At 50.2% G+C, this 27739-nt stretch overlaps 22 non-coding genes and 1 pseudogene across 22 annotated transcripts; all 23 read left to right on the top strand.

Annotated features, from left to right (window-relative positions):
- Positions 1-14219: 14219 nt before the first annotated feature.
- Positions 14220-14383, top strand: LOC135005270 (U1 spliceosomal RNA). The gene has a single exon (XR_010205895.1). It is a non-coding gene; the product is annotated as a U1 spliceosomal RNA (small nuclear RNA).
- A 152-nt stretch (positions 14384-14535) lies between these two features.
- LOC135005278 (U1 spliceosomal RNA) lies at positions 14536-14677 on the top strand (annotated as a pseudogene).
- Positions 14678-15371: 694 nt separating this feature from the next.
- On the top strand, positions 15372-15535 carry LOC135005294 (U1 spliceosomal RNA). The gene has a single exon (XR_010205915.1). It is a non-coding gene; the product is annotated as a U1 spliceosomal RNA (small nuclear RNA).
- A 972-nt stretch (positions 15536-16507) lies between these two features.
- LOC135005279 (U1 spliceosomal RNA) lies at positions 16508-16673 on the top strand. Its single transcript, XR_010205902.1, has one exon. It is a non-coding gene; the product is annotated as a U1 spliceosomal RNA (small nuclear RNA).
- Positions 16674-16825: 152 nt separating this feature from the next.
- On the top strand, positions 16826-16988 carry LOC135005281 (U1 spliceosomal RNA). The gene has a single exon (XR_010205904.1). It is a non-coding gene; the product is annotated as a U1 spliceosomal RNA (small nuclear RNA).
- A 671-nt stretch (positions 16989-17659) lies between these two features.
- Positions 17660-17823, top strand: LOC135005282 (U1 spliceosomal RNA). Its single transcript, XR_010205905.1, has one exon. It is a non-coding gene; the product is annotated as a U1 spliceosomal RNA (small nuclear RNA).
- A 152-nt stretch (positions 17824-17975) lies between these two features.
- LOC135005291 (U1 spliceosomal RNA) lies at positions 17976-18138 on the top strand. The gene has a single exon (XR_010205914.1). It is a non-coding gene; the product is annotated as a U1 spliceosomal RNA (small nuclear RNA).
- A 671-nt stretch (positions 18139-18809) lies between these two features.
- On the top strand, positions 18810-18974 carry LOC135005289 (U1 spliceosomal RNA). Its single transcript, XR_010205912.1, has one exon. It is a non-coding gene; the product is annotated as a U1 spliceosomal RNA (small nuclear RNA).
- A 152-nt stretch (positions 18975-19126) lies between these two features.
- Positions 19127-19289, top strand: LOC135005283 (U1 spliceosomal RNA). The gene has a single exon (XR_010205906.1). It is a non-coding gene; the product is annotated as a U1 spliceosomal RNA (small nuclear RNA).
- A 674-nt stretch (positions 19290-19963) lies between these two features.
- On the top strand, positions 19964-20127 carry LOC135005297 (U1 spliceosomal RNA). Its single transcript, XR_010205918.1, has one exon. It is a non-coding gene; the product is annotated as a U1 spliceosomal RNA (small nuclear RNA).
- A 152-nt stretch (positions 20128-20279) lies between these two features.
- On the top strand, positions 20280-20442 carry LOC135005280 (U1 spliceosomal RNA). Its single transcript, XR_010205903.1, has one exon. It is a non-coding gene; the product is annotated as a U1 spliceosomal RNA (small nuclear RNA).
- Positions 20443-21116: 674 nt separating this feature from the next.
- On the top strand, positions 21117-21280 carry LOC135005277 (U1 spliceosomal RNA). Its single transcript, XR_010205901.1, has one exon. It is a non-coding gene; the product is annotated as a U1 spliceosomal RNA (small nuclear RNA).
- Positions 21281-21432: 152 nt separating this feature from the next.
- On the top strand, positions 21433-21595 carry LOC135005288 (U1 spliceosomal RNA). The gene has a single exon (XR_010205911.1). It is a non-coding gene; the product is annotated as a U1 spliceosomal RNA (small nuclear RNA).
- A 674-nt stretch (positions 21596-22269) lies between these two features.
- LOC135005273 (U1 spliceosomal RNA) lies at positions 22270-22433 on the top strand. The gene has a single exon (XR_010205898.1). It is a non-coding gene; the product is annotated as a U1 spliceosomal RNA (small nuclear RNA).
- Positions 22434-22585: 152 nt separating this feature from the next.
- Positions 22586-22748, top strand: LOC135005287 (U1 spliceosomal RNA). The gene has a single exon (XR_010205910.1). It is a non-coding gene; the product is annotated as a U1 spliceosomal RNA (small nuclear RNA).
- A 674-nt stretch (positions 22749-23422) lies between these two features.
- LOC135005275 (U1 spliceosomal RNA) lies at positions 23423-23586 on the top strand. Its single transcript, XR_010205900.1, has one exon. It is a non-coding gene; the product is annotated as a U1 spliceosomal RNA (small nuclear RNA).
- A 152-nt stretch (positions 23587-23738) lies between these two features.
- LOC135005284 (U1 spliceosomal RNA) lies at positions 23739-23901 on the top strand. The gene has a single exon (XR_010205907.1). It is a non-coding gene; the product is annotated as a U1 spliceosomal RNA (small nuclear RNA).
- A 674-nt stretch (positions 23902-24575) lies between these two features.
- On the top strand, positions 24576-24739 carry LOC135005272 (U1 spliceosomal RNA). The gene has a single exon (XR_010205897.1). It is a non-coding gene; the product is annotated as a U1 spliceosomal RNA (small nuclear RNA).
- A 152-nt stretch (positions 24740-24891) lies between these two features.
- Positions 24892-25054, top strand: LOC135005285 (U1 spliceosomal RNA). The gene has a single exon (XR_010205908.1). It is a non-coding gene; the product is annotated as a U1 spliceosomal RNA (small nuclear RNA).
- Positions 25055-25728: 674 nt separating this feature from the next.
- Positions 25729-25892, top strand: LOC135005296 (U1 spliceosomal RNA). The gene has a single exon (XR_010205917.1). It is a non-coding gene; the product is annotated as a U1 spliceosomal RNA (small nuclear RNA).
- A 152-nt stretch (positions 25893-26044) lies between these two features.
- LOC135005295 (U1 spliceosomal RNA) lies at positions 26045-26205 on the top strand. Its single transcript, XR_010205916.1, has one exon. It is a non-coding gene; the product is annotated as a U1 spliceosomal RNA (small nuclear RNA).
- A 674-nt stretch (positions 26206-26879) lies between these two features.
- On the top strand, positions 26880-27043 carry LOC135005274 (U1 spliceosomal RNA). The gene has a single exon (XR_010205899.1). It is a non-coding gene; the product is annotated as a U1 spliceosomal RNA (small nuclear RNA).
- Positions 27044-27195: 152 nt separating this feature from the next.
- Positions 27196-27358, top strand: LOC135005286 (U1 spliceosomal RNA). The gene has a single exon (XR_010205909.1). It is a non-coding gene; the product is annotated as a U1 spliceosomal RNA (small nuclear RNA).
- Positions 27359-27739: the final 381 nt, after the last annotated feature.

Raw genomic sequence — 27739 nt, 5'->3', positions numbered from 1 at the left:
AAAATTAAGTGGATTTTTGAAAGAAAACAATACTGTCAATATACTATTAAAACAAATTAAAATGGTAAAAGTTATTGTACTTTAAGTAAAAATAAAAGCTAAAATATCAATCCCAGTTTTGGATTACTTTAATGAACAACAAAAAAATGCATATAGCAAAGGATAGTTTCAATCTGCCTACCTCTGGGTTATGGACCCAGCATGCTTCCATTGCAGTACTCTGCTGCACATGTAAGTGCAAGAGATCCTGAAGCACTCACTCATCATGCGAAAGTACCAATGTGTTTCTTCATTGGTTGCTGGAAGAAACATCTTACACTCTCCAGATTATTGACTTTTTAAAGTTTTTCTAGGAAACGTTCTAGATGAATGCTTATTAGTCTTTGTCAGTATATACTTTTTGCAAAGTGTCTCTGTGGCGCAATCGGTTAGTGTGTTCAGCTATTAATCAAAAGGTTGGTGGTTCAATCCCACCCAGGGACGTAATTGACCTTGTGATCAGATTTTGGTGATATTTAAGTAGACAAGTCAAAATTGCAAACCCCCTCTTATGGTGTAGGGTACCTGGCCTTCTCTGATGTAATCAGAGTTAGATTTGATTCAGTGATTTTATAAAAAAACAGCTAGGAAGCACAATTTAGCAGTGGGTTGCAGAGAAAAAGAAAAATGCTGGCAGAAAAATCCAATTGAGTGATTAAACAGCTCTTCATTTTCTGGCTTTATTTTTATGCTAACTAATTTGTTCTCTGAAAAGTGTCCACAAAGCCAAGTATCTGATTAACATCTTTGTAGGGATGGTTTTTCACCTATTACTAAATTAAACTTGCTTCATTGGAAAGGCAGCAAGATGCATCCTCATTTCAATGTCTACGGAAATAATACAGGTTGACACCAGGAAACATTAACGCCACTGCATCTTTGCTGTTTTCTCATGTGGAAGTCTGTTTAATGTGAAAACAAGGTGATATCTAATTAGCACACAGGTAAGGAATTAAGAAAATCTTTATTTAAGGGTGAAGATGTTTCTCACAAAATCGTTGCGCCAATGCATCATTGAAATTCAAGCTGGAAAGATGATTTTAATATATCACTAGTACATTTTGTATTGCTCTTCTGGTGACAATGTAGTTTGTTTTTGTCAATTACCATTTTAATAATCGGGTAAAGAAAATTAAGTGGATTTTTGAAAGAAAACAATACTGTCAATTATAAGGGCACGGTCGTGCCCTTATATTAAGGCTGAATCGAACAAACGGAATTCTCCCATAGGGAACTTCTGAGATGGGGGCATGGTGTTTGAGGGGCTACACCTCAAAACTGATAGGACGTACTGAGCTGAAATTTGGCATGGACGCGTAGAATCGTCACCCGCTGCTGCAGGCCAAATTTCAGGGCAAAATAATAAAAAATGAGGAATTGGGAGTAAGCTAAAGTTCCAACTGTCAGTTTTTTTCTGCCACTCCCTCTGTGGCTTTTTGACAACGTTTTCCTATAGAGTGAATGAAGATTTTTTTGGGAAGGCATAACTCAGGATAGAGGACGAATTAAGACTTGGGGTTTGTTTTACTAGATAGAGTATGCCCCAGTGTAGTGCCTTTTGGGGTTGTGGTTTTTCAGAAAGTTATAGGGTTTTTTTAATTAAGAGAAATATGCCCCATTATAGAGATAGGGCATTTCAATTTGTTGCGCCTGCGCAGTGACCGCCAGCAGGGGGTGTACAGAGAGTAGCTCTGGCAGTTGGGCACGAGGAGACAGAGCGGGAAGGAGTCACGTGGAGCTGCAGGAGGACAGCCAGCGGTTCCCGGCGTGTGAGTTCATTGAGGTCCATGAAGCGGGAGGAGATCGCCGGAGCTGCGTAGCACTGGGTGAGTTCTGTCAGGCAGCCCACCGCTGTGTACCCAGCTTCCACTTCTCCCCCGCGTGTCCGGCCACCCTCCCTTCCCGCCCGCCCGGCCACCCTCCCCTCCCGCCCGCCCGCCCGCTCGCCCGCTCGCCCGCCCGCTTGCCCGCTGTGTGCCCGGCCGCCCGCCGGACCTTCCCTGGTGGCTGCCTGCGTCTCCTCCCCGCGTCTGTGGTGCGGCTGGCAGTAGGAGGCGTCTCGGGCAGCTGTGTCCGGCCACTCCTCCCTCCTCCTCCTCCCGCTGTGTCCGGCCCTCCCTACCTGCAGTATGCGGTATTTATCAAGGTCTCTATGGTCACCAGTCACCCCCCCTTCCCCCTCTCGCCCTCCCTGCTGTGTGTCCGTCTCCCCCCCCCTGCTGTGTGTCCGTCGCCCCCCCCCTTGCCCTCCCTGCTGTGTGTCCCCCCCTCCTCCCTGCAGTGTGTTCCCCCCCGTGCCCTCCCTGCTGTGAGTCCGGCCACCCTCCCCTCCTCCCGCTGTGTCCGGCCACCCCCCCTCCCGCTGTGTCCGGCCACCCCCCCCCCCTCTCGCTGTGTCCGTCCACCCCCCCCCTCCCGCTGTGTCCGGCCACCCCCCCCTCCCGCTGTGACCGGCCACCCCCCCCACTCCCGCTGTGTCTGGCCACCCCCCCCTCCCGCTGTGTCCGGCCACCCTCCCCTCCTCCCGCTGTGTCCGGCCACCCTCCCCTCCTCCCGCTGTGTCCGGCCACCCCCCCCTCCCGCTGTGTCCGGCCACCCCCCCTCCCGCTGTGTCCGTCCACCCCCCCCTCCCGCTGTGTCCGGCCACCCTCCCCCTCCCGCTGTGTCCGGCCACCCCCCCCTCCTCCCGCTGTGTCCGGCCACCCCCCCTCCTCCCGCTGTGTCAGGCCACCCCCCCTCCTCCCGCTGTGTCTGTCCACCCCCCCTCCTCCTCTCTGCTGTGTGTCCGTTCTCCCCCCGCCCTCCCTGCTGTGTGTCCGTCCCCCCCCGCCCTCCCTGCAGCGCCTGACACACGCACACGCAGCGCCTGACACACACGCACACACGCAGCACCTGACACACACACACAGACGCAGCACCTGACACTCACACGGACCTGACACACACGCACACACTCACACGCAGCGCCTGACACACACAGACACGCAGCGCCTGACACACACAGACACGCAGCGCCTGACACACACACACTCACGCACCTGACACACACACTCACGCACCTGACACACACACACACACTCACGCACCTGACACACACACACTCACGCACCTGACACACGCACACTCACGCACCTGACACACGCACACGGCACGCAGCACCTGACACACACACACAGCACCTGACACACACACACACACGCAGCACCTGACACACAGACATGCAGCGCCTGACACACACACACAGACACGCAGCACCTGACACACACACGCAGACACGCAGCACCTGACACACACACACACACGCAGCACCTGACACACACGCAGACATGCAGCACCTGACACACACACGCAGACACGCAGCACCTGACACACACACGCAGACACGCAGCACCTGACACAGACACGCAGCACCTGACACACACACACATACGCAGCACCTGACACACACACACACACAGCACCTGACACACACACACGCAGCACCTGACACAGACATGCAGCGCCTGACACACACACGCAGACATGCAGCACCTGACACACACATGCAGCACCTGACAGACACACACACACACACACACACACATGCAGCACCTGACACACCCACACACACAGACATGCAGCACCTGACACACCCACACACACACGCAGCACCTGACACACATACATACATGTGGCATTTAACGCACACACGCACAGCACCTGACACACAATCATATACACTCAGAGCACCTAACACACACATACACTCGCAGCACCTCACACACACTCGTATACACACGCAGCACCTGCCACTCACACATATATACACATGTAGCACCTGCCACTCCCACATACATGAACAGCACCTAACACACACATATATACATGCAGCACCTGACACACACATACACATGCAGCACCTGACAGTCACACACATACAGATGCGACACAAACACATACACGCTCAACACCTGACACCCACGTGGCAGCTGACGCATACAAATGCAGCACCTTAGATACACACATATACACGTGCAGCACCTGAGACACACACATACACGTACAGCACCTGACACACACACACATGTATGTACACGCGCGGCTCCAGGCACACACATACGTACGTACACACGCGGAATTTAACACACACACACACATACACGTGCGGCACCTGACACACATGTACGAACACGCGTGGCTCCTGACACACACACACGCGTGGCTCCTGACACACACACACACACACATGTACGAACACGCGCGGCTCCTGACACACACACGTATATACGTATACGCACGGCACCTGACACCTACACGTATGTACGTATACGCACGGCTCCTGACACCCACACGCATGTACACGCGCGGCTCCTGGCACACACACACACACACACGTACGTACACGCGCGGCACCTGACACACGCCTGTACGTACACACATGCACAGCACCTGACATACACACATGTAGGTTCGCGCCACCTGACACACACACACACACACACGTACACGTACGACACTTGACACACACGTACGTACACGCACGGCACTGATACGTATGTACGCGCACGGCACCTGACACTCACGTACATACTAGTGATGAGTGGGTTCGGTTCGTCGGAATCCGAACCCCCCGAACTTCACCCATTTTACACGGGTCCGAGGCAGGTTCGAACCTTCCCGCCTTGCTCGGCTAGCCTGAGCGCGCACGAACGTCATCATCCCGCTGTCGGATTCTCGCGAGATTCGGATGTCTGCATTCGTGGAAAGGGATCCCATGTGTAAACATGGGACCCCTTTCAGTCCGTCTGGTCCGGGTGTTCGGTTTGTTGTTTTGCCAAGTACGTGGATTTAATCTGGAACCTGGATCAGGTGAGTATAATTATCTTTTATTTTCAGGTACCCGTGGATTCTACTTGGAGAAGAGGACCGACTGCTTCATGTCAACATAGGTAAGTATGTGTGTGTCGGCAGGTGGGAAATAAAGTTATACTTTCACGGTGTCTGTGTCCTGTTTTTATTTGGGTATTTTTTCCCCAGTAGAACTACAGGTACCAGCGGGCCCGTTTTTCTCCTGCATGCTGGTACTTGTGGTTCTCCAAGTACCAGCTTGCGGGGGAGGCTTGCTGGGACTTGTAGTACTACTAGAAAAAACAATATTCTTTAAATTTTCTCAAGGCTATCAGCCTCCCATCCGCAGCCCTTGGATGGGGGGGACAGCCTCGGGCTTCACCCCTGGCCCTTAGGTGGCTGGGGGGGGGGACCCCTTGATTGAAGGGGTCCCCACTCCCCCAGGGTACCCCGGCCAGGGGTGACTAGTTGGATATTTAATGCCACGGCCGCAGGGCACTGTATAAAAGTGACCCCCGGCTGTGGCATTATCTGTCCAGCTAGTGGAGCCCGATGCTGGTGTAAAAAATACGGGGGACCCCTACTCTTTTTGTCCCCCGTATTTTTTGCACCAGCACCAGGCGCAGAGCCCGGTGCTGGTTTTAAAAATACGGGGGATCCCCTGTCCGTTTTTCCCCCGGATTTTTAGAACCAGGACCGGCTCGAAGAGCCCGAGGCTGGTTATGCTTTGGAGGGGGGACCCACGCAATTTTTTTTTCGGGTTTTTCACATTCCATTTAAAAAATAAATAATATTTTAAAAAATATATAAATAATACTTGTGCCTCCAAAAAAGACAAACCAAGTACCTAATCCCTTCTAATATAAATAGATATGCTATTACCAAGAAAAAAAAACTGCAAAAAAAAAACATGTTTTTAAATTTTTTTTATTAGATTCCGCCAGCAAAGTGTGGCGGATTGAAAATGACGAATTTACTGTTTAAAAGCACTGTTGTCGAATTTACAAACTTCAATTGAATATACTTTTGTCGAATTGCCGCATTTGTACCATTGCAGAAAAGTCGAATTTGTCAAATGTCGAATTTTAAAGTCGAATTTTGAAAGCCTGTAAGAATAGGCTCCGTCCCCTTCTACCCCTGTACCTTGCTCTCTCCTGTCTGTGCTCTCTCCCGTCTGTAGGACTAGGCCCCGCCCCCTTCTTACCCTCCTGTGACTGCTCTCTCCTGACAAGTGGACCAGGCCTGCCCCCTACACGCTGCTGGTGTCTTCATTGTTACTTGGTCTGGAGCTCCGTTGGGGAGAGAACTCACGTGAGCTCATTAAGAATGAGGAACTGGGATGTTTTAATTTTATTGTGAGTAGTGTAGTGTGGTGATGTAGTATGTTGTATGGGGGGTATAGTGTAATTATGAAGTGCAGCATATGGGAGGGCTGTAGCATAGTGATGTAGTGTGGCATATGGGGGGTGGTAGCGCATAGGCGTGCGTACAGGGGGTGCCTGGTGCGCACAGGCACTCCCTAATGTCCAGCACCGCTGCACGCCACGCTTGCTGTAGCACAGTGATCGCTGACTGTGTGATCGGTGGAGCCTAGCCTGCAGCTCATTTCCGTACCTCCCACCACCGCTGCACCCGACCCCCCTCTGCCTGCTGCTAATACTATGCTGAGTGCATTCGTCGGCGGCCTCACTGGGGGGACTGGCGTCACCTTGCAATGTGACGTGGTGATGTCCGCCCATGCTCTCCTCCCGCCCACCTGTGCTTTCCTCCTGCTGCGGTCTCTCAGTCCTAGTGTGCCGCGGCCGCCACACCACTGGCAGTGTTCCTCTAGGAGGGACTGGGAGCTGCTGGCAGACACATTCTGCTGAGACTTACTTGTCAGTGCGGGTTCCGGACGGCAGGCGGCGGGTGGGAGGGCAGACGGGGAGCAGGTGTCACAAGGAGTGTGTGGGTAACTAATTCACAATACTTCCGCTCAACGTGGCACTGCTGGTCCTTCATCTCCCATGTCTCTTCACCAGGTGGCGGGCGGCCCGGAAATTAAGTGATGTGTTGTGCAGCAGTCAGTGTGAAGTGACTGTGAGTAACACTGGTGGTGCTGATGATGCTGCTGCAGAATCTGGAAGCAATTAATTCATAAATATAATGTACTCTATCAGTGTTTCTCTGACGTCCTAGTGGATGCTGGGAACTCCGTAAGGACCATGGGGATTAGCGGCTCCGCAGGATACTGGGCACAAAAGTAAAGCTTTAGGACTACCTGGTGTGCACTGGCTCCTCCCCCTATGACAATCCTCCAAGCCTCAGTTAGATTTTTGTGCCCGGCCGAGAAGGGTGCACACTAGGGGCTCTCCTGAGCTTCTTAGTGAAAGTTTAGTTTTAGGTTTTTTATTTTCAGTGAGACCTGCTGGCAACAGGCTCACTGCATCGAGGGACTAAGGGGAGAAGAAGCGAACTCACCTGCGTGCAGAGTGGATTGGGCTTCTTAGGCTACTGGACACCATTAGCTCCAGAGGGACCGAACACAGGCCCAGCCTCGGAGCTCGGTCCCAGAGCCGCGCCGCCGGCCCCCTTACAGAGCCAGAAGCAAGAAGAGGTCCGGAAAATCGGCGGCAGAAGACATCCTGTCTTCACCAAGGTAGCGCACAGCACTGCAGCTGTGCGCCATTGCTCCTCAGCACACTTCACACTTCGGTCACTGAGGGTGCAGGGCGCTAGGGGGGGGCACCCTGAGCAGCAATAGAAACACCTTGGCTGGCGAAAATACATCACATATAGCCCCCAGGGCTATATGGATGAATTTTAACCCCTGGCAGATTCCACAGAAAAACGGGAGAAAAGGCTGCCGAGAAGGGGGCGGAGCCTATCTCCTCAGCACACTGGCGCCATTTTCTCTCACAGCTCCGTTGGAGGGAAACTCCCTGGCTCTCCCCTGCAGTTACTACACTACAGAAAGGGGTTAAAAAAGAGAGGGGGGCACTAATTAGGCGTAGTATAACAATACAGCAGCTATAAGGGGAAAAACACTTATATAAGGTTATCCCTGTATATATATATATATATATAGCGCTCTGGTGTGTGCTGGCATACTCTCCCTCTGTCTCCCCAAAGGGCTAGTGGGGTCCTGTCCTCTATCAGAGCATTCCCTGTGTGTGTGTCGGTACGATTGTGTCGACATGTATGAGGAGGAAAATGGTGTGGAGGCGGAGCAATTGCCTGTAATGGAGTTGTCACCCCCTAGGGAGTCGACACCTGAGTGGCTGAGCTTATGGAAGGAATTACGTGACAGTGTCAGCTCTTTACAAAAGATTGATGACATGAGACAGCCGGCTACTCAGCCTGTGCCTGTCCAGGTGTCTCAAAAGCCATCAGGGGCTCTAAAACGCCCGTTACCGCAGATGGCAGATACAGACGCCGACACGGATACTGATTCCAGTGTCGACGATTAAGAGACGAATGTGACTTCCAGTAGGGCCACACGTTACATGATTGAGGCTATGGAAAATGTTTTTACACATTTCTGATAATACCAGTACCACTAAAAAGGGTATTATGTTGGGTGAGAAAAAACTGCCTGTAGTTTTTCCTGCATCTGAGGAATTAAATGAAGTGTGTGATGATGCGTGGGTTTCCCCCGATAAAAACTGTTAATTCCTAAAAAGTTATTAGCATCATACCCCTTCCCGCCAGAGGATAGGGCACATTGGGAAACACCCCCTAGGGTGAATAAAGCGCTCACACGCTTGTCTAAACAGGTGGCACTACCGTCCCCGGATACGGCCGCCCTTAAGGAACCTGCTGACAGAAAGCAGTAAAATATCCTAAAATGTATATACACTCACACGGGTGTGATACTGCGACCAGCAATCGCCTCAGCCTGGATGTGCAGTGCTGGGGTGGCTTGGTCGGATTCCCTGACTGACAATATTGATACCCTAGATAGGGACAGTATATTACTGACTATAGAGCATTTAAAAGATGCTTTCTATATATGCGTGATGCACAGAGGGATATTTGCCGACTGGCATCAAGAGTAAGTGCGCTGTCCATTTCTGCCAGAAGAGGGTTATGGACAAGACAGTGGTCAGGTGATGCTGATTCCAAAAGGCATATGGAAGTATCGCCTTATAAAAGGGAGGAGTTATTTGGGGTAGGTCTAACAGACCTGGTGGCCACGGCAACGGCTGGGAAATCCACATTTTTACCCCAGGTAGCCTCTCAACATAAGAAGACGCCGTATTATCAGGCGCAGTCCTTTGGGCCCCATAAGGGCAAGCGGGCAAAAGGCTCCTCATTTCTGCCCCGTGGCAGAGGGAGAGGAAAAAGGCTGCAGCAAACAGCCAGTTCCCAGGAACAGAAACGGTGGGGGCCCGTCTCATAAATTTCAGCGTGCAGTGGGCTCACTCACAGGTGGACCCCTGGATCCTTCAGGTGGTATCTCAGGGGTACAAATTGGAATTCGAGACGTCTCCCCTTCGCCGTTTTCCTAAAGTCTGCTTTACCGACGTCTCCCTCCGACAGGGAGGCGGTATGGGAAGCCATTCACAAGCTGTATTCCCAGCAGGTGATAATCAAGGTACCCCTCCTACAACAGGGAAAGGGGTATTATTCCACGCTGTTTGTGGTACCGAAGCCGGACGGCTCGGTGAGACCTAATTTAAATCTGAAATCCTTGAACACTTACATACAAAGGTTCAAATTCAAGATGGAGTCACTCAGAGCGGTGATGGCAAACCGGGAAGAAGGGGATTATATGGTGTCTCTGGACATCAAGGATGCTTATCTCCATGTCCCAAATTACCCTTCTCACCAAGGGTACCTCAGGTTTGTGGTACAGAACTGTCACTATCAGTTTCAGACGCTGCCGTTTGGTTTGTCCACGGCACCCCGGGTCTTTACCAAAGTAATGGCCGAAATGATGATACTCCTTCGAAGGAAGGGAGTTTTAATTATCCCTTACTTGGACGATCTCCGGATAAGGGCAAGATCCAGGGAACAGTTGGTAGTCGGGGTAGCACTATCTCAAGTAGTGTTGCGGCAGCACGGTTGGATTCTTAATATTCCAAAATCGCAGCTGATTCCGACGACACGTCTTCTATTCCTAAGGATGATCCTGGACACAGTCCAGAAAATAAGAATTTACTTACCGATAATTCTATTTCTCATAGTCCGTAGTGGATGCTGGGGACTCCGAAAGGACCATGGGGAATAGCGGCTCCGCAGGAGACTGGGCACAAAGTAAAAGCTTTAGGACTAGCTGGTGTGCACTGGCTCCTCCCCCTATGACCCTCCTCCAAGCCTCAGTTAGGATACTGTGCCCGGACGAGCGTACACAATAAGGAAGGATTTTGAATCCCGGGTAAGACTCATACCAGCCACACCAATCACACCGTACAACTTGTGATCTGAACCCAGTTAACAGCATGATAACAGAAGGAGCCTCTGAAAAGATGGCTCACAACAACAATAACCCGATTTTTGTAACAATAACTATGTACAAGTAATGCAGACAATCCGCACTTGGGATGGGCGCCCAGCATCCACTATGGACTATGAGAAATAGAATTATCGGTAAGTAAATTCTTATTTTCTCTAACGTCCTAGTGGATGCTGGGGACTCCGAAAGGACCATGGGGATTATACCAAAGCTCCCAACCGGGTGGGAGAGTGCGGATGACTCTGCAGCACCGAATGAGAGAACTCCAGGTCCTCCTCAGCCAGGGTATCAAATTTGTAGAATTTAGCAAACATGTTTTCCCCTGACCAAGTAGCTGCTCGGCAAAGTTGTAAAGCCGAGACCCCTCGGGCAGCCGCCCAAGATGAGCCCACTTTCCGTGTGGAATGGGCTTTTACAGATTTTGGCTGTGGCAGGCCTGTCACAGAATGTGCAAGCTGAATTGTACTACAAATCCAACGAGCAATCGTCTGCTTAGAAGCAGGAGCACCCAGCTTGCTGGGTGCATACAGGATAAACAGCGAATCAGATTTTCTGACTCCAGCCGTCCTGGAAACATATATTTTCAGGGCCCTGACTACGTCCAGCAACTTGGAATCCTCCAAGTCCCTAGTAGCCGCAGGCACCACATATGAAAAATTAGGTAAGGGCTTTTATAGGATAAAGCCGCCAATTCTGAGACACGATGTACAGAGAGCCAACGTAAAAAATAACAATGTTTATTAATAAAACATATAAAAAGATTAATTGTCAAATAACCGGTGAAAAATATATATAAATATATATAAGAACATTCTACCTTTGAGAAAGTCATGTGAACGTGACGAAACGCGTCAGGACCCGCCCCTATCCACACTCAGCTCAGGTGAAATCTTCCAGGTGTTCCTTGGTCCCCACTGCACCCTCCTTCTACAGCATCCGACATCAGCGGCTTCAGCGCACACGCCGCCACGACCGGGTTGTGAGAGAGACGGTCCATTCCTTTCCGCTGCACAGCGTATATGGGCATTGCAGGACATTGAAGCCGAGGACGCTCGGCTCTTACCAGCCCATTTTGGAAAGGTATTGAATATCAATTTCAACTGAGGGACTTTTTTATTCATTAGGATCCTACCAACACACCTGGTATTTATCAACTATCTAACAAGTGAATCACTGAACTTTTCACCCCAAGAAGCTGAGTCATTACAATATACCACTAGTTCACGTCTAGTGACTGTTCTTATATATATTTGTATATATTTTTCACCGGTTATTTGACAATTAATCTTTTTATATGTTTTATTAATAAACATTGTTATTTTTTACGTTGGCTCTCTGTACATCATGTTTCGTTCCTGATATTCAGCGCAGCCGTTTGTTCTTTTTCTATGCTATCACCACAATACTACACATAGTATTCCGGCAAGCGCAGACTATCAGGAACATAAAATTGTGATTATTTAATTCTATGAAACACGTATTGGTTTTCACTTTTTATTTTGATGATTAGGCGCTCGTTTGTTGCAGTTTTTTGTTTTGGTCAATTCTGAGACACGCCTGGCTGAAGCCAGGGCTAACAGCATTACCACTTTCCATGTGAGATATTTTAAGTCCACAGTGGTGAGTGGTTCAAACCAATGTGATTTTAGGAATCCCAAAACTACATTGAGATCCCAAGGTGCCACTGGAGGCACAAAAGGAGGCTGTATATGCAGTACTACCTTGACAAACGTCTGAACTTCAGGAACAGAAGCCAGTTCTTTTTGGAAGAATATTGACAGGGCCGAAATTTGAACCTTAATGGACCCTAATTTGAGGCCCATAGACAGTCCTGTTTGCAGGAAATGCAGGAAACGACCCAGTTGAAATTCCTCTGTAGGGGCCTTCCTGGCCTCGCACCACGCAACATATTTACGCCAAATACGGTGATAATGTTGTATGGTTACATCCTTCCTGGCTTTGATCAGGGTAGGGATGACTTCATCCGGAATGCCTTTTTCCTTCAGGATCCGGCGTTCAACCGCCATGCCGTCAAACGCAGCCGCGGTAAGTCTTGGAACAGACATGGTCCCTGCTGGAGCAGGTCCTTTCTTAGAGGTAGAGGCCACGGGTCTTCCGTGAGCATCTCTTGAATTTCCGGGTACCAAGTCCTTCTTGGCCAATCCGGAGCCACGAGTATAGTCTTTACTCCTCTCCTTCTTATGATTCTCAGTACTTTTGGTATGAGAGGAAGAGGAGGGAACACATACACTGACTGGTACACCCACGGTGTTACCAGAGAGTCCACAGCTATTGCCTGAGGGTCCCTTGACCTGGCGCAATATCTGTCCAGCTTTTTGTTGAGGCGGGACGCCATCATGTCCACCCTTTGGTTTTTCCCAACGGTTCACAATCATGTGGAAGACTTCTGGGTGAAGTCCCCACTCCCCCGGGTGAAGATCGTGTCTGCTGAGGAAGTCTGCTTCCCAGTTGTCCACTCCCGGAATGAACACTGCTGACAGTGCTATCACATGATTCTCCGCCCAGCGAAGAATCCTTGCCACTTCCATCATTGCCCTCCTGCTTCTTGTGCCGCCCTGTCTGTTTACGTGGGCGACTGCCGTGATGTTGTCCGACTGGATCAACACCGGCTGACCCTGAAGCAGAGGTCTTGCCTGACTTAGGGCATTGTAAATGGCCCTTAGTTCCAGGATATTTATGTGAAGTGACGTTTCCATGCTTGACCACAAGCCCAGGAAATTTCTTCCCTGTGTGACTGCTCCCCAGCCTCTCAGGCTGGCATCCGTGGTCACCAGGACCCAATCCTGAATGCCGAATCTGCGGCCCTCTAGGAGATGAGCACTCTGTAACCACCACAGGAGAGACATCCTTGTCCTTGGAGACAGGGTTATCCGCTGATGCATTTGAAGATGCGATCCGGACCATTTGTCCAGCAGATCCCACTGAAAAGTTCTTGCATGGAATCTGCCGAATGGAATCGCTTCGTAAGAAGCCACCATCTTTCCCAGGACCATTGTGCATTGTACTGACACTTGGCCTGGTCTTAGGAGGTTCCTGACTATGTCGGATAACTCCTTGGCTTTCTCCTCCGGGAGAAACACCTTTTTCTGTACTGTGTCCAGAATCATCCCTAGGAACAGCAGACGTGTCGTCGGAATCAGCTGCGATTTTGGAATATTTAGAATCCATCCGTGCTGTCGTAGTACTACTTGAGATAGTGCTACTCCGACCTCTAACTGTTCTCTGGACCTTGCCTGCTTACTTTGTGCCTTCCAATGCACAATGCAAACTACAGGTAGTGCTGCAGGGCCCACACCCTTTTACTTGCCGTACAGAGCAGCTCTGGAGCTGTTACAGTGCCCAGCTGCTGCAAGAAATCAGCTTGAATGCTTCAGGGGCTGGGGCATAGCCAACATGAGCCCCACACCGAAGGAGGGTGGAGGTGTTTAATGTGAACTAGGGGTCATCCAAGCGCCGCAAAAGGCCGCCATGCCCTGCACGCCCCTTTTCTCTTTTCATATGCAGACGAGGGTTGAAGCCAACTTTGACTCACTGCTTGGATGACATCACCGTATGCAAATCCATCTGCTGCAGGCCTTCCCCCAGGAATGCTTGCACTAGTTGTTGCATTTGGTTTGTTGTTTGACCCACTGCTTGGATGACATCACCGTATGCAAATCCATCTGCTGCAGGCCTTCCCCCAGGAATGCTTGCACTAGTTGTTGCATTTGGTTTGTTGTTTGGGGGTGCTTCATTATTAGGCAGCCTTCTGCCCTCCCATGTTCATCTGAAAATTTGTGTTCTCCCTGCAGTTGTTGTCCCCAGATGAGAGTTCCCTTGTGCTGCCTCAGTTGAATCTCCTTTACTTGACAGAGATGTGCCTGAGCAGCGGCCCTCCCCAGCCCTATCCCAAATCATACTTATTTTGCATAGGAGATACCATGGTCATGAAGATTGTTCTCCCAGGGTGAGGTTCATTCATTGCATTCTGGGTATGCTGACCCCTGTGATTTCCCCAAATGTGGGAAACTCGACTGCATTATTTGTGGTAGTGGGGGACTGTGTTTGTGCTTTCCTCTGGTCAGCTCTGGTAAAAGTCAGATTTATTTGTCTCAGATCTTCCTCTAGCCTTGTTCTTCTTTCGAGAGTTCCCTTGTGCTGCCTCAGTTGGATCTCCTTCACTTGACAGGGGGGTACCCGAGCAGCGACCCTCCCCAGCTCTAGCCCAACTTCTACTTACCTGGCAGGTGAGATACTATGATCATGTAGGTGCTTCTCCCAGGGCAAGGCTCACCCATTGCACTCTGGGTGTGCTGCTCCTGCGATTTCCCCAAATGTGGGAAACTTGACTGCATAATTTGTGTTTCCCCTGGTCGGCTCTCATATAATTCAGATCTCTTTGTCTCAGGTCTCTCTCCAGCCTAGTTTGCTGTCTGTTTCCACTTCTTTTTTCATGAGCCCTCCCTTTTATACCCTTGTGCACTATCCTGACTTCTCCTCCTGTCTGCTTACTTTGTGCCTTCCAATGCACAATGCAAACTACAGGTAGTGCTGCAGGGCCCACACCCTTTTACTTGCCGTACAGAGCAGCTCTGGAGCTGTTACAGTGCCCAGCTGCTGCAAGAAATCAGCTTGAATGCTTCAGGGGCTGGGGCATAGCCAACATGAGCCCCACACCGAAGGAGGGTGGAGGTGTTTAATGTGAACTAGGGGTCATCCAAGCGCCGCAAAAGGCCGCCATGCCCTGCACGCCCCTTTTCTCTTTTCATATGCAGACGAGGGTTGAAGCCAACTTTGACCCACTGCTTGGATGACATCACCGTATGCAAATCCATCTGCTGCAGGCCTTCCCCCAGGAATGCTTGCACTAGTTGTTGCATTTGGTTTGTTGTTTGGGGGTGCTTCAGTATTAAGCAGCCTTCTGCCCTCCCATGTTCATCTGAAAATATGTGTTCTCCCTGCAGTTGTTGTCCCCAGATGAGAGTTCCCTTGTGCTGCCTCAGTTGAATCTCCTTTACTTGACAGAGATGTGCCTGAGCAGCGGCCCTCCCCAGCCCTATCCCAAATCATACTTATTTTGCATAGGAGATACCATGGTCATGAAGATTGTTCTCCCAGGGTGAGGTTCATTCATTGTATTCTGGGTATGCTGACCCCTGTGATTTCCCCAAATGTGGGAAACTCGACTGCATTATTTGTGGTAGTGGGGGACTGTGTTTGTGCTTTCCTCTGGTCAGCTCTGGTAAAAGTCAGATTTATTTGTCTCAGATCTTCCTCTAGCCTTGTTCTTCTTTCGAGCGTTCCCTTGTGCTGCCTCAGTTGGATCTCTTTCACTTGACAGGGGGGTGCCCGAGCAGCGACCCTCCCCAGCTCTAGCCCAACTCCTACTTACCTGCCAGGTGAGATACTATGATCATGAAGGTGCTTCTCCCAGGGCAAGGCTCACCCATTGCACTCTGATTTCCCCAAATGTGGGAAGCTTGACTGCATAATTTGTGTTTCCCCTGGTCGGCTCTCGTATAATTCAGATCTCTTTGTCTCAGGTCTCTCTCCAGCCTAATTTGCTGTCTGTTTCCACTTCTTTTTTCATGAGCCCCTCCCTTTTATACCCTTGTGCACTATCCTGACTTCTCCTCCTGTCTGCTTTCTTTGTGCCTTCCAATGCACAATGCAAACTACAGGTAGTGCTGCAGGGCCCACACCCTTTTACTTGCCGTACAGAGCAGCTCTGGAGCTGTTACAGTGCCCAGCTGCTGCAAGAAATCAGCTTGAATGCTTCAGGGGCTGGGGCATAGCCAACATGAGCCCCACACCGAAGGAGGGTGGAGGTGTTTAATGCGAACTAGGGGTCATCCAAGCGTCGCAAAAGGCCGCCATGCCCTGCACGCCCCTTTTCTCTTTTCATATGCAGACGAGGGTTGAAGCCAACTTTGACCCACTGCTTGGATGACATCACCGTATGCAAATCCATCTGCTGCAGGCCTTCCCCCAGGAATGCTTGCACTAGTTGTTGCATTTGGTTTGTTGTTTGGGGGTGCTTCAGTATTAGGCAGCCTTCTGCCCTCCCATGTTCATCTGAAAATATGTGTTCTCCCTGCAGTTGTTGTCCCCAGATGAGAGTTCCCTTGTGCTGCCTCAGTTGAATCTCCTTTACTTGACAGAGATGTGCATGAGCAGCGGCCCTCCCCAGCCCTATCCCAAATCATACTTATTTTGCATAGGAGATACCATGGTCATGAAGATTACTCTCCCAGGGTGAGGTTCATTCATTGCATTCTGGGTATGCTGACCCCTGTGATTTCCCCAAATGTGGGAAACGCGACTGCTTTATTTGTTGGTAGTGGGGGGACTGTGTTTGTGCTTTCTTCTGGTCAGCTCTGGTAAAAGTCAGATTTCTTTGTCTCAGATCTTCCTCTAGCCTTGTTCTTCTTTCGAGAGTTCCTTTGTGCTGCCTCAGTTGGATCTCCTTCACTTGACAGGGGGGTGCCCGAGCAGCGACCCTCCCCAGCTCTTGCCCAACTCCTACTTACCTGCCAGGTGAGATACTATGATCATGAAGGTGCTTCTCCCAGGGCAAGGCTCACCCATTGCACTCTGGGTGTGCTGCCCCTGCGATTTCCCCAAATGTGGGAAACTTGACTGCATAATTTGTGTTTCCCCTGGTCGGCTCTCGTATAATTCAGATCTCTTTGTCTCAGGTCTCTCTCCAGCCTAGTTTGCTGTCTGTTTCCACTTCTCTTTTCTTGAGCCGCTCCCTTCTATGCCCTTGCGCACTATCCTGACTTCTCCCGTCTGCTTACTTTGTGCCTTCCTACGCACAATGCGAACTACAGGTAGTGCTGCAGGGCCCACACCCTTTTAGTTGCCTTACAGAGCAGCTCTGGAGCTGTTACAGTGCCCAGCTGCTGCAAGAAATCAGCTTGAATGCTTCAGGGGCTGGGGCATAGCCAACATGAGCCCCACACCGAAGGAGGGTGGAGGTGTTTAATGCGAACTAGGGGTCATCCAAGCGCCGCAAAAGGCCGCCATGCCCTGCATAACCCTTTTCTCTTTTCATATGCAGATGAGGGTTCCAGCCAACTTTGGCCCACTGCTTGGATGACATCACCGTATGCAAATCCGTCTTCTGCAGACCTTCACCCAGGAATGCTTTTACTAGTTGTTGCATTTGGTTTGTTGTTTGGGGGTGCTTCAGTATTAGGCAGCCTTCTGTCCTCCCATGTTCATCTGAAAATATGTGTTCTCCCTGCAGTTGTTGTCCCCAGATGAGAGTTCCCTTGTGCTGCCTCAGTTGAATCTCCTTTACTTGACAGAGATGTGCCTGAGCAGCGGCCCTCCCCAGCCCTATCCCAAATCATACTTATTTTGCATAGGAGATACCATGGTCATGAAGATTGTTCTCCCAGGGTGAGGTTCATTCATTGCATTTTGGGTATGCTGACCCCTGTGATTTCCCCAAATTTGGGAAACTCGACTGCATTATTTGTGGTAGTGGGGGACTGTGTTTGTGCTTTCCTCTGGTCAGCTCTGGTAAAAGTCAGATTTCTTTGTCTCAGATCTTCCTCTAGCCTTGTTCTTCTTTCGAGAGTTTCCTTGTGCTGCCTCAGTTGGATCTCCTTCACTTGACAGGGGGGTGCCCGAGCAGCGACCCTCCCAAGCTCTAGCCCAACTCCTACTTACCTGCCAGGTGAGATACTATAATCAGGAAGGTGCTTCTCCCAGGGCAAGGCTCACCCATTGCACTCTGGGTGTGCTGCTCTTGCGATTTCCCCAAATGTGGGAAACTTGACTGCATAATTTGTGTTTCCCCTGGTCGGCTCTCGTATAATTCAGATCTCTTTGTCTCAGGTCTCTCTCCAGCCTAGTTTGCTGTCTGTTTCAACTTCTCTTTTCTTGAGCCGCTCCCTTCTATGCCCTTGCGCACTATCCTGACTTCTCCCGTCTGCTTACTTTGTGCCTTCCAATGCACAATGCATACTACAGGTAGTGCTGCAGGGCCCACACCCTTTTACTTGCCGTTCAGAGCAGCTCTGGAGCTGTTACAGTGCCCTGCTGCTGCAATAAATCAGCTTGAATGCTTCAGGGGATGGGGCATGGCCAACATGAGCCCCACACCAAAGGAGGGTGGGGGTGTTTAATGCGAACTAGGGGTCATCCAAGCACCGCAAAAGGCCGCCATGCCCTGCACGCCCCTTTTCTCTTTTCATATGCAGATGAGGGTTGAAGCCAACTTTGACCCACTGCTTGGATGACATCACCGTATGCAAATCCGTCTTCTGCAGAACTTACCCCAGGAATGCTTGCACTAGTTGTTGCATTTGGTTTGTTGTTTGGGGGTGCTTCAGTATTAGGCAGCCTTCTGCCCTCCCATGTTCATCTGAAAATATGTGTTCTCCCTGCAGTTGTTGTCCCCAGATGAGAGTTCCCTTGTGCTGCCTCAGTTGAATCTCCTTTACTTGACAGAGATGTGCATGAGCAGCGGCCCTCCCCAGCCCTATCCCAAATCATACTTATTTTGCATAGGAGATACCATGGTCATGAAGATTACTCTCCCAGGGTGAGGTTCATTCATTGCATTCTGGGTATGCTGACCCCTGTGATTTCCCCAAATGTGGGAAACGCGACTGCTTTATTTGTTGGTAGTGGGGTACTGTGTTTGTGTTTTCCTCTGGTCAGCTCTGGTAAAAGTCAAATTTCTTTGTCTCAGATCTTCCTCTAGCCTTGTTCTTCTTTCGAGAGTTTCCTTGTGCTGCCTCAGTTGGATCTCCTTCACTTGACAGGGGGGTGCCCGAGCAGCGACCCTCCCCAGCTCTAGCCCAACTCCTACTTACCTGCCAGGTGAGATACTATGATCATGAAGGTGCTTCTCCCAGGGCAAGGCTCACCCATTGCACTCTGGGTGTGCTGCCCCTGCGATTTCCCCAAATGTGGGAAACTTGACTGCATAATTTGTGTTTCCCCTGGTCAGGTCTCGTATAATTCAGATCTCTTTGTCTCAGGTCTCTCTCCAGCCTAGTTTGCTGTCTGTTTCAACTTCTCTTTTCTTGAGCCGCTCCCTTTTATACCCTTGTGCACTATCCTGACTTCTCCTCCTGTCTGCTTACTTTGTGCCTTCCAATGCGCAATGCAAACTACAGGTAGTGCTGCAGGGCCCACACCCTTTTACTTGCCTAACAGAACAGCTCTGGAGCTGTTACAGTGCCAAGCTGCTGCAAGAAATCAGCTTGAATGCTTCAGAGGATGGGGCATGGCCAACATGAGCCCCACACCGAAGGAGGGTGGGGGTGTTTAATGCGAACTAAGGGTCATCCAAGCGCCGCAAAAGGCCGCCATGCCCTGCATACCCCTTTTCTCTTTTCATATGCAGATGAGGGTTCCAGCCAACTTTGGCCCACTGCTTGGATGACATCACCGTATGCAATTCCGTCTTCTGCAGAACTTCCCCCAGGAATGCTTGTACTAGTTGTTGCATTTGGTTTGTTGTTTGGGGGTGCTTCAGTATTAGGCAGCCTTCTGCCCTCCCATGTTCATCTGAAAATATGTGTTCTCCCTGCAGTTGTTGTCCCCAGATGAGAGTTTCCTTGTGCTGCCTCAGTTGAATCTCCTTTACTTGACAGAGATGTGCATGAGCAGCGGCCCTCCCCAGCCCTATCCCAAATCATACTTTTTTTGCATAGGAGATACCATGGTCATGAAGATTGTTCTCCCAGGGTGAGGTTCATTCATTGCATTTTGGGTATGCTGACCCCTGTGATTTCCCCAAATGTGGGAAACTCGACTGCATTATTTGTGGTAGTGGGGGACTGTGTTTGTGCTTTCCTCTGGTCAGCTCTGGAAAAAGTCAGATTTCTTTGTCTCAGATCTTCCTCTAGCCTTGTTCTTCTTTCGAGAGTTCCCTTGTGCTGCCTCAGTTGGATCTCTTTCACTTGACAGGGGGGTGCCCGAACAGCGACTTTCCCCAGCTCTAGCCCAACTCCTACTTACCTGCCAGGTGAGATACTATGATCATGAAGGTGCTTCTCCCAGGGCAAGGCTCACCCATTGCACTCTGGGTGTGCTGCCCCTGCGATTTCCCCAAATGTGGGAAACTTGACTGCATAATTTGTGTTTCCCCTGGTCGGCTCTCGTATAATTCAGATCTCTTTGTCTCAGGTCTCTCTCCAGCCTAGTTTGCTGTCTGTTTCCACTTCTCTTTTCTTCAGCCGCTCCCTTCTATACCCTTGTGCACTATCCTGACTTCTCCTCCCATCTGCTTACTTTGTGCCTTCCAATGCACAATGCAAACTACAGGTAGTGCTGCAGGGCCCACACCCTTTTACTTGCCTTACAGAGCAGCTCTGGAGCTGTTACAGTGCCCAGCTGCTGCAAGAAATCAGCTTGAATGCTTCAGGGGATGGGGCATGGCCAACATGAGCCCCACACCAAAGGAGGGTGGAGGTGTTTAATGCGAACTAGGGGTCATCCAAGCACCGCAAAAGGCCGCCATGCCCTGCACGCCCCTTTTCTCTTTTCATATGCAGATGAGGGTTGAAGCCAACTTTGACCCACTGCTTGGATGACATCACCGTATGCAAATCCGTCTTCTGCAGAACTTCCCCCAGGAATGCTTGGACTAGTTGTTGCATTTGGTTTGTTGTTTGGGGGTGCTTCAGTATTAGGCAGCCTTCTGCCCTCCCATGTTCATCTGAAAATATGTGTTCTCCCTGCAGTTGTTGTCCCCAGATGAAAGTTCCCTTGTGCTGCCTCAGTTGAATCTCCTTTACTTGACAGAGATGTGCATGAGCAGCGGCCCTCCCCAGCCCTATTCCAAATCATACTTTTTTTGCATAGGAGATACCATGGTCATGAAGATTTTTCTCCCAGGGTGAGGTTCATTCATTGCATTTTGGGTATGCTGACCCCTGTGATTTCCCCAAATGTGGGAAACTTGACTGCATTATTTGTGGTAGTGGGAGACTGTGTTTGTGCTTTCCTCTGGTCAGCTCTGGTAAAAGTCAGATTTCTTTGTCTCAGATTTTCCTTTAGCCTTGTTCTTCTTTCGAGAGTTCCCTTGTGCTGCCTCAGTTGGATCTCCTTCACTTTACAGGGGGGTACCCGAGCAGCGACCCTCCCCAGCTCTAGCCCAACTCCTACTTACCTGCCAGGTGAGATACTATGATCATGAAGGTGCTTCTCCCAGGGCAAGGCTCACCCATTGTACTCTGGGTGTGCTGCTCCTGCGATTTCCCCAAATGTGGGAAACTTGACTGCATAATTTGTGTTTCCCCTGGTCGGCTCTCGTATAATTCAGATCTCTTTGTCACAGGTCTCTCTCCAGCCTAGTTTGCTGTCTGTTTCCACTTCTCTTTTCTTCAGCCGCTCCCTTCTATACCCTTGTGCACTATCCTGACTTCTCCTCCCGTCTGCTTACTTTGTGCCTTCCAATGCACAATGCAAACTACAGGTAGTGCTGCAGGGCCCACACCCTTTTACTTGCCTTACAGAGCAGCTCTGGAGCTGTTACAGTGCCCAGCTGCTGCAAGAAATCAGCTTGAATGCTTCAGGGGCTGGGGCATAGCCAACATGAGCCCCACACCGAAGGAGGGTGGAGGTGTTTAATGCAAACTAGGGGTCAGACAAGCGCCGCAAAAGGCCACCATGCCCTGCACGCCCCTTTTCTGTTTTCATATGCAGACGAGGGTTGAAGCCAACTTTGACCCACTGCTTGGATGACATCACCATATGCAAATCCATCTGCGGCAGGCCTTCCCCCAGGAATGCTTGCACTAGTTGTTGCATTTGGTTTGTTGTTTGGGGGTGCTTCAGTATTAGGCAGCCTTCTGCCCTCCCATGTTCATCTGAAAATATGTGTTCTCCCTGCAGTTGTTGTCCCAAGATGAGAGTTCCCTTTTGCTGCCTCAGTTGAATCTCCTTTACTTGACAGAGATGTGCATGAGCAGCGGCCCTCCCCAGCCCTATTCCAAATCATACTTATTTTGCATAGGAGATACCATGGTCATGAAGATTTTTCTCCCAGGGTGAGGTTCATTCATTGCATTTTGGGTATGCTGACCCCTGTGATTTCCCCAAATGTGGGAAACTTGACTGCATTATTTGTGGTAGTGGGAGACTGTGTTTGTGCTTTCCTCTGGTCAGCTCTGGTAAAAGTCAGATTTCTTTGTCTCAGATTTTCCTTTAGCCTTGTTCTTCTTTCGAGAGTTCCCTTGTGCTGCCTCAGTTGGATCTCCTTCACTTTACAGGGGGGTACCCGAGCAGCGACCCTCCCCAGCTCTAGCCCAACTCCTACTTACCTGCCAGGTGAGATACTATGATCATGAAGGTGCTTCTCCCAGGGCAAGGCTCACCCATTGTACTCTGGGTGTGCTGCTCCTGCGATTTCCCCAAATGTGGGAAACTTGACTGCATAATTTGTGTTTCCCCTGGTCGGCTCTCGTATAATTCAGATCTCTTTGTCTCAGGTCTCTCTCCAGCCTAGTTTGCTGTCTGTTTCCACTTCTCTTTTCTTCAGCCGCTCCCTTCTATACCCTTGTGCACTATCCTGACTTCTCCTCCCGTCTGCTTACTTTGTGCCTTCCAATGCACAATGCAAACTACAGGTAGTGCTGCAGGGCCCACACCCTTTTACTTGCCTTACAGAGCAGCTCTGGAGCTGTTACAGTGCCCAGCTGCTGCAAGAAATCAGCTTGAATGCTTCAGGGGATGGGGCATGGCCAACATGAGCCCCACACCAAAGGAGGGTGGAGGTGTTTAATGCGAACTACGGGTCATCCAAGCACCGCAAAAGGCCGCCATGCCCTGCACGCCCCTTTTCTCTTTTCATATGCAGATGAGGGTTGAAGCCAACTTTGACCCACTGCTTGGATGACATCACCGTATGCAAATCCGTCTTCTGCAGAACTTCCCCCAGGAATGCTTGCACTAGTTGTTGCATTTGGTTTGTTGTTTGGGGGTGCTTCAGTATTAGGCAGCCTTCTGCCCTCCCATGTTCATCTGAAAATATGTGTTCTCCCTGCAGTTGTTGACCCAAGATGAGAGTTCCCTTGTGCTGCCTCAGTTGAATCTCCTTTACTTGACAGAGATGTGCATGAGCAGCGGCCCTCCCCAGCCCTATTCCAAATCATGCTTATTTTGCATAGGAGATACCATGGTCATGAAGATTTTTCTCCCAGGGTGAGGTTCATTCATTGCATTTTGGGTATGCTGACCCCTGTGATTTCCCCAAATGTGGGAAACTTGACTGCATTATTTGTGGTAGTGGGAGACTGTGTTTGTGCTTTCCTCTGGTCAGCTCTGGTAAAAGTCAGATTTCTTTGTCTCACATTTTCCTTTAGCCTTGTTCTTCTTTCGAGAGTTCCCTTGTGCTGCCTCAGTTGGATCTCCTTCACTTTACAGGGGGGTACCCGAGCAGCGACCCTCCCCAGCTCTAGCCCAACTCCTACTTACCTGCCAGGTGAGATACTATGATCATGAAGGTGCTTCTCCCTGGGCAAGGCTCACCCATTGTACTCTGGGTGTGCTGCTCCTGCAATTTCCCCAAATGTGGGAAACTTGACTGCATAATTTGTGTTTCCCCTGGTCGGCTCTCGTATAATTCAGATCTCTCTGTCTCAGGTCTCTCTCCAGCCTAGTTTGCTGTCTGTTTCCACTTCTCTTTTCTTCAGCCGCTCCCTTCTATACTCTTGTGCACTATCCTGACTTCTCCTCCCGTCTGCTTACTTTGTGCCTTCCAATGCACAATGCAAACTACAGGTAGTGCTGCAGGGCCCACACCCTTTTACTTGCCTTACAGAGCAGCTCTGGAGCTGTTACAGTGCCCAGCTGCTGCAAGAAATCAGCTTGAATGCTTCAGGGGCTGGGGCATAGCCAACATGAGCCCCACACCGAAGGAGGGTGGAGGTGTTTAATGCAAACTAGGGGTCAGACAAGCGCCGCAAAAGGCCACCATGCCCTGCACGCCCCTTTTCTGTTTTCATATGCAGACGAGGGTTGAAGCCAACTTTGACCCACTGCTTGGATGACATCACCATATGCAAATCCATCTGCGGCAGGCCTTCCCCCAGGAATGCTTGCACTAGTTGTTGCATTTGGTTTGTTGTTTGGGGGTGCTTCAGTATTAGGCAGCCTTCTGCCCTCCCATGTTCATCTGAAAATATGTGTTCTCCCTGCAGTTGTTGTCCCCAGATGAGAGTTCCCTTGTGCTGCCTCAGTTGAATCTCCTTAACTTGACAGAGATGTGCCTGAGCAGCGGCCCACCCCAGCTCTATCCCAAATCATACTTATTTTGCATAGGAGATACCATGGTCATGAAGATTATTCTCCCAGGGTGAGGTTCATTCATTGCATTCTGGGTATGCTGACCCCTGTGATTTCCCCAAATGTGGGAAACTCGACTGCTTTATTTGTGGTAGTGGGGGACTGTGTTTGTGTTTTCCTCTGGTCAGCTCTGGTAAAAGTCAGATTTCTTTGTTTCAGATCTTCCTCTAGCCTTGTTCTTCTTTTGAGAGTTCCCTTGTGCTGCCTCAGTTGGATCTCCTTCACTTGACAGGGGGGTGCCCGAGCAGAGACCCTCCCCAGCTCTAGCCCAACTCCTACTTACCTGCCAGGTGAGATACTATGATCATGATGGTGCTTCTCCCAGGGCAAGGCTCACCCATTGCACTCTGGGTGTGCTGCCCCTGCGATTTCCCCAAATGTGGGAAACTTGACTGCATAATTTGTGTTTCCCCTGGTCGGCTCTCGTATAATTCAGATCTCTTTGTCTCAGGTCTCTCTCCAGCCTAGTTTGCTGTCTGTTTCCACTTCTCTTTTCTTCAGCCGCTCCCTTCTATACCCTTATGCACTATCCTGACTTCTCCTCCCGTCTGCTTACTTTGTGCCTTCCAATGCACAATGCAAACTACAGGTAGTGCTGCAGGGCCCACACCCTTTTAGTTGCCTTACAGAGCAGCTCTGGAGCTGTTACAGTGCCCAGCTGCTGCAAGAAATCTGCTTGAATGCTTCAGGGGATGGGGCATGGCCAACATGAGCCCCACACCAAAGGAGGGTGGAGGTGTTTAATGCGAACTAGGGGTCATCCAAGCACCGCAAAAGGCCGCCATGCCCTGCACGCCCCTTTTCTCTTTTCATATGCAGATGAGGGTTGAAGCCAACTTTGACCCACTGCTTGGATGACATCACCGTATGCAAATCCGTCTTCTGCAGAACTTCCCCCAGGAATGCTTGCACTAGTTGTTGCATTTGGTTTGTTGTTTGGGGGTGCTTCAGTATTAGGCAGCCTTCTGCCCTCCCATGTTCATCTGAAAATATGTGTTCTCCCTGCAGTTGTTGTCCCCAGATGAGAGTTCCCTTGTGCTGCCTCAGTTGAATCTCCTTTACTTGACAGAGATGTGCATGAGCAGCGGCCCTCCCCAGCCCTATTCCAAATCATACTTATTTTGCATAGGAGATACCATGGTCATGAAGATTGTTCTCCCAGGGTGAGGTTCATTCATTGCATTTTGGGTATGCTGACCCCTGTGATTTCCCCAAATGTGGGAAACTTGACTGCATTATTTGTGGTAGTGGGGGACTGTGTTTGTGCTTTCCTCTGGTCAGCTCTGGTAAAAGTCAGATTTCTTTGTCTCAGATTTTCCTCTAGCCTTGTTCTTCTTTCGAGAGTTCCCTTGTGCTGCCTCAGTTGGATCTCCTTCACTTTACAGGGGGGTACCCGAGCAGCGACCCTCCCCAGCTCTAGCCCAACTCCTACTTACCTGCCAGGTGAGATACTATGATCATGAAGGTGCTTCTCCCAGGGCAAGGCTCACCCATTGCTCTGGGTGTGCTGCTCCTGCGATTTCACCAAATGTGGGAAACTTGACTGCATAATTTGTGTTTCCCCTGGTCGGCTCTCGTATAATTCAGATCTCTTTGTCTCAGGTCTCTCTCCAGCCTAGTTTGCTGTCTGTTTCCACTTCTCTTTTCTTGAGCCGCTCCCTTCTATGCCCTTGCGCACTATCCTGACTTCTCCTCCTGTCTGCTTACTTTGTGCCTTCCAACGCACAATGCGAACTACAGGTAGTGCTGCAGGGCCCACACCCTTTTACTTGCCTTACAGAGCAGCTCTGGAGCTGTTACAGTGCCCATCTGCTGCAAGAAATCAGCTTGAATGCTTCAGGGGCTGGGGCATAGCCAACATGAGCCCCACACCAAAGGAGGGTGGAGGTGTTTAATGCAAACTAGGGGTCAGCCAAGCGCCGCAAAAGGCCACCATGCCCTGCACGCCCCTTTTCTCTTTTCATATGCAGACGAGGGTTGAAGCCAACTTTGACCCACTGCTTGGATGACATCACCATATGCAAATCCATCTGCGGCAGGCCTTCCCCCAGGAATGCTTGCACTAGTTGTTGCATTTGGTTTGTTGTTTGGGGGTGCTTCAGTATTAGGCAGCCTTCTGCCCTCCCATGTTCATCTGAAAATATATGTTCTCCCTGCAGTTGTTGTCCCCAGATGAGAGTTCCCTTGTGTTGCCTCAGTTAAATCTCCTTTACTTGACAGAGATGTGCATGAGCAGCGGCCCTCCCCAGCCCTATTCCAAATCATACTTATTTTGCATAGGAGATACCATGGTCATGAAGATTTTTCTCCCAGGGTGAGGTTTATTCATTGCATTTTGGGTATGCTGACCCCTGTGATTTCCCCAAATGTGGGAAACTTGACTGCATTATTTGTGGTAGTGGGAGGCTGTGTTTGTGATTTCTTCTGGTCAGCTCTGGTAAAAGTCAGATTTCTTTGTCTCAGATTTTCCTTTAGCCTTGTTCTTCTTTCGAGAGTTCCCTTGTGCTGCCTCAGTTGGATCTCCTTCACTTTACAGGGGGGTACCCGAGCAGCGACCCTCCCCAGCTCTAGCCCAACTCCTACTTACCTGCCAGGTGAGATACTATGATCATGAAGGTGCTTCTCCCAGGGCAAGGCTCACCCATTGTACTCTGGGTGTGCTGCTCCTGCGATTTCCCCAAATGTGGGAAACTTGACTGCATAATTTGTGTTTCCCCTGGTCGGCTCTCGTATAATTCAGATCTCTTTGTCTCAGGTCTCTCTCCAGCCTAGTTTGCTGTCTGTTTCCACTTCTCTTTTCTTCAGCCGCTCCCTTCTATACCCTTGTGCACTATCCTGACTTCTCCTCCCGTCTGCTTACTTTGTGCCTTCCAATGCACAATGCAAACTACAGGTAGTGCTGCAGGGCCCACACCCTTTTACTTGCCTTACAGAGCAGCTCTGGAGCTGTTACAGTGGCCAGCTGCTGCAAGAAATCAGCTTGAATGCTTCAGGGGCTGGGGCATAGCCAACATGAGCCCCACACCGAAGGAGGGTGGAGGTGTTTAATGCAAACTAGGGGTCAGTCAAGCGCCGCAAAAGGCCACCATGCCCTGCACGCCCCTTTTCTGTTTTCATATGCAG

Source organism: Pseudophryne corroboree, unplaced genomic scaffold (assembly GCF_028390025.1).
Source record: "Pseudophryne corroboree isolate aPseCor3 unplaced genomic scaffold, aPseCor3.hap2 scaffold_1998, whole genome shotgun sequence".
Lineage (NCBI taxonomy): Eukaryota > Metazoa > Chordata > Amphibia > Anura > Myobatrachidae > Pseudophryne > Pseudophryne corroboree.
Note: the sequence above shows the minus strand (reverse complement) of the source record. Positions and strands in the feature narration are given on the sequence as shown.